The sequence below is a fragment of the Durio zibethinus genome, unplaced genomic scaffold (assembly GCF_047325235.1).
Source record: "Durio zibethinus cultivar Kanyao isolate XHJ-2024 unplaced genomic scaffold, ASM4732523v1 HiC_scaffold_3, whole genome shotgun sequence".
Taxonomy (NCBI): domain Eukaryota; kingdom Viridiplantae; phylum Streptophyta; class Magnoliopsida; order Malvales; family Malvaceae; genus Durio; species Durio zibethinus.
In genome coordinates, this window is record NW_028323044.1 from 257,454 (window position 1) to 262,453 (window position 5,000).

Here is a 5,000-nt window from a genome sequence, read left to right on the forward strand (position 1 = left end):
CCAGGGCCCAGGGTCTGCCGATGGTGCTCGAGGCAACCGCCCGCACCAAGGCTCAGCATGTGCCGATTGTGATCGAGGCAACAACCCACACCAGGGCCCAGCTTGTGCCGATGGCGGTCGAGGCAAGTGCCCGTACCGAAGGGCAGCCTATGCCGATGATGGTCGATGCATGTGCCATCACCATGCGTCATCATGTGCCATTGATGGTCGAGGCCTTGGCCGAAGTTCGATTTTGAGCCACGGTGCCCATGCTTGGCTCCAGCATGTGCTGGTGCCGCATTTTTTTCACTCGGGACAGCATCGCCGGAGCATCGCCGGAGTACCGCCGGAGAACCTGACCGGCGGCATTGGGGTTCCGGCGATTGGGAGGGGGGCCGGGGGGGTGTGCGCACATGATGTGCGATGGGTGCTGGTACTTGGCCTTGTGTTGGCCCCCTATCCCTCATCAAACCTCTGAGAATTCACACCCCCTTAAAGAGCATTTGAGATTTTACAGGTTTGCTACCAGTAGCCGTTAAAGTGTCTGAAATGGGGACACTTTTTTCAAACGGTCACAAAATCTTCTCTACTTCGAGTTTTTAGCTGAATTTTTTTGTGCATGCCAACAAAAATATAAGGATCATGCCTACAAAATTTGGGGCCAAAAATCCTTATAAAAAAATTTTAAAAAATCCCGAACCGCAAAAAGTTTCAAAAATCATGAAAAATAGAAAACGAGTCATCTTCCAACGAAACTTCACGTGAAGGCTTAGGGGACCATTGTATGAATTTACAAGCCATAAAAATGGCATTGGCACGGCAGAAATTTGAAGATGTGCCTAAACCCACCAGGGCCCAGCGTGTGCCGATGGTGCTCGAGGCAACCGCCCGCACCAGGGCCCAGCGTGTGCCGATGGTGCTCGAGGCAAGCGCCCGCACCAGGGCCCAGCGTGTGCCGACGGTGGTCGAGGCAACCGCCCGCACCAGGGCCGATAGTGTGCCGATGGTGCTCGAGGCAACCTGTCGCACCAGGGCCCAGCGTGTGCCGATGGTGATCGAGGCAACCTGCCGCACCAGGGCCCAGCGTGTGCCGATGCTGGTCGAGGCAAGCGCCCGCACCAGCGCCCAGCGTGTGCCGATGGTGCTCGAGGCAACCGACCGCACCAGGGCCCAGCGTGTGCCGATGGTGCTCGAGGCAACCTGCCGCACCAGGGCCCAGCGTGTGCCGATGGCGCTCGAGGCAAGCTCCCGCACCAGGGCCCAGCGTGTGCCGATGGTGCTCGAGGCAACCTGCCGCACCAGGGCCCAGCGTGTGCCGATGGTGCTCGAGGCAACCTGCCGCACCAGGGCCCAGCGTGTGCGGATGGTGCTCGAGGCAAGCGCCCGCACCAGGGCCCAGCGTGTGCCGATGGTGGTCGAGGCAACCGCCCGCACCAGGGCCCAGCGTGTGCCGATGGTGGTCGAGGCAACCTGCCGCACCAGGGCCCAGCGTGTGCCGATGGTGCTCGAGGCAACCTGCCGCACCAGGGCCCAGCGTGTGCCGATGGTGCTCGAGGCAACCGACCGCACCAGGGCCCAGCGTGTGCCGATGGTGGTCGAGGCAACCGCCCGCACCAGGGCCCAGCGTGTGCCGATGGTGGTCGAGGCTGCCGATGATGGTCGAGGCAACCTGCCGCACCAGGGCCCAGCGTGTGCCGATGGTGCTCGAGGCAACCGACCGCACCAGGGCCCAGCGTGTGCCGATGGTGCTCGAGGCAAGCGCCCGCACCAGGGCCCAGCGTGTGCCGATGGTGGTCGAGGCAACCTGCCGCACCAGGGCCCAGCGTGTGCCGATGGTGGTCGAGGCAAGCGCCCGCACCAGGGCCCAGCGTGTGCCGATGGTGGTCGAGGCAAGCGCCCGCACCAGGGCCCAGCGTGTGCCGATGGTGGTCGAGGCAACCTGCCGCACCAGGGCCCAGCGTGTGCCGATGGTGCTCGAGGCAACCGACCGCACCAGGGCCCAGCGTGTGCCGATGGTGCTCGAGGCAACCTGCCGCACCAGGGCCCAGCGTGTGCCGATGGCGCTCGAGGCAAGCTCCCGCACCAGGGCCCAGCGTGTGCCGATGGTGCTCGAGGCAACCTGCCGCACCAGGGCCCAGCGTGTGCCGATGGTGCTCGAGGCAAGCGCCCGCACCAGGGCCCAGCGTGTGCCGACGGTGGTCGAGGCAACCGCCCGCACCAGGGCCGATAGTGTGCCGATGGTGCTCGAGGCAACCTGTCGCACCAGGGCCCAGCGTGTGCCGATGGTGATCGAGGCAACCTGCCGCACCAGGGCCCAGCGTGTGCCGATGCTGGTCGAGGCAAGCGCCCGCACCAGCGCCCAGCGTGTGCCGATGGTGCTCGAGGCAACCGACCGCACCAGGGCCCAGCGTGTGCCGATGGGGCTCGAGGCAACCTGCCGCACCAGGGCCCAGCGTGTGCCGATGGCGCTCGAGGCAAGCTCCCGCACCAGGGCCCAGCGTGTGCCGATGGTGCTCGAGGCAACCTGCCGCACCAGGGCCCAGCGTGTGCCGATGGTGCTCGAGGCAACCTGCCGCACCAGGGCCCAGCGTGTGCGGATGGTGCTCGAGGCAAGCGCCCGCACCAGGGCCCAGCGTGTGCCGATGGTGGTCGAGGCAACCGCCCGCACCAGGGCCCAGCGTGTGCCGATGGTGGTCGAGGCAACCTGCCGCACCAGGGCCCAGCGTGTGCCGATGGTGCTCGAGGCAACCTGCCGCACCAGGGCCCAGCGTGTGCCGATGGTGCTCGAGGCAACCGACCGCACCAGGGCCCAGCGTGTGCCGATGGTGGTCGAGGCAACCGCCCGCACCAGGGCCCAGCGTGTGCCGATGGTGGTCGAGGCTGCCGATGATGGTCGAGGCAACCTGCCGCACCAGGGCCCAGCGTGTGCCGATGGTGCTCGAGGCAACCGACCGCACCAGGGCCCAGCGTGTGCCGATGGTGCTCGAGGCAAGCGCCCGCACCAGGGCCCAGCGTGTGCCGATGGTGGTCGAGGCAACCTGCCGCACCAGGGCCCAGCGTGTGCCGATGGTGGTCGAGGCAAGCGCCCGCACCAGGGCCCAGCGTGTGCCGATGGTGGTCGAGGCAAGCGCCCGCACCAGGGCCCAGCGTGTGCCGATGGTGGTCGAGGCAACCTGCCGCACCAGGGCCCAGCGTGTGCCGATGGTGCTCGAGGCAACCGACCGCACCAGGGCGGAGCGTGTGCCGATGGTGGTCGAGGCAAGCGCCCGCACCAGGGCCCAGCGTGTGCCGATGGTGGTCGAGGCAACCTGCCGCACCAGGGCCCAGCGTGTGCCGATGGTGCTCGAGGCAACCGACCGCACCAGGGCGGAGCGTGTGCCGATGGTGGTCGAGGCAAGCGCCCGCACCAGGGCCCAGCGTGTGCCGATGGTGGTCGAGGCTGCCGATGGTGGTCGAGGCAACCTGCCGCACCAGGGCCGAGCGTGTGCCGATGGTGCTCGAGGCAACCGGCCGCACCAGGGCCCAGCGTGTGCCGATGGTGGTCGAGGCAAGCTGCCGCACCAGGGCCCAGCGTGTGCCGATGGTGTTCGAGGCAACCGACCGCACCAGGGCCCAGCGTGTGCCGATGGTGCTCGAGGCAACCTGCCGCACCAGGGCCCAGCGTGTGCCGATGGTGGTCGAGGCAACCTGCCGCACCAGGGCCCAGCGTGTGCCGATGGTGGTCGAGGCAAGCGCCCGCACCAGGGCCCAGCGTGTGCCGATGGTGGTCGAGGCAACCGACCGCACCAGGGCCCAGCGTGTGCCGATGGTGCTCGAGGCAACCGGCCGCACCAGGGCCCAGCGTGTGTCGATGGTGGTCGAGGCAAGCGCCCGCACCAGGGCCCAGCGTGTGCCGATGGTGGTCGAGGCAACCGCCCGCACCAGGGCCCAGCGTGTGCCGATGGTGCTCGAGGCAACCGACCGCACCAGGGCCGAGCGTGTGCCGATGGTGGTCGAGGCAAGCGCCCGCACCAGGGCCCAGCGTGTGCCGATGGTGGTCGAGGCAACCTGTCGCACCAGGGCCCAGCGTGTGCCGATGGTGGTCGAGGCAAGCGCCCGCACCAGGGCCCAACGTGTGCCGATGGTGCTGGGGGCAACCGCCCGCACCAGGGCCCAGCGTGTGCCGATGGTGATCGAGGCAGGCGCCCGCACCAGGGCCCAGCGTGTGCCGATGGTGGTCGAGGCAAGCGCCCGCACCAGTGCCCAGCGTGTGCCGATGGTGGTCGAGGCAAGCGCCCGCACCAGGGCCCAGCTTTTGCCGATGGTGATCGAGGCAACCGGCCGCTCCAGGGCCCAGCGTGTGCCGATGGTTATCGGGGCAACCGGCCGCACCAGGGCCCAGGGTCTGCCGATGGTGCTCGAGGCAACCGCCCGCACCAAGGCTCAGCATGTGCCGCTGGTGATCGAGGCAACAACCCACACCAGGGCCCAGCTTGTGCCGATGGCGGTCGAGGCAGGTGCCCGTACCGAAGGGCAGCCTATGCCGATGATGGTCGATGCATGTGCCATCACCATGCGTCATCATGTGCCATTGATGGTCGAGGCCTTGGCCGGAGTTCGATTTTGAGCCACGGTGCCCATGCTTGGCTCCAGCATGTGCTGGTGCCGCATTTTTTTCACTCGGGACAGCATCGCCGGAGCATCGCCGGAGTACCGCCGGAGTACCGCCGGAGAACCTGACCGGCGGCATTGGGGTTCCGGCGATTGGGAGGGGGGCCGGGGGGGTGTGCGCACATGACGTGCGATGGGTGCTGGTACTTGGCCCTTGTGTTGGCCCCCTATCCCTCATCAAACCTCTGAGAACTCACACCCCCTTAAAGAGCGTTTGAGATTTTACAGGTTTGCTGCCAGTAGCCGTTAAAGTGTCTGAAATGGGGACACTTTTTTCAAACGGTCACGAAATCTTCTCCGGTTCGAGTTTTTAGCTGAATTTTTTTGTGCATGCCAACAAAAATAGAAGGATCACGTCCACAAAATTTGGG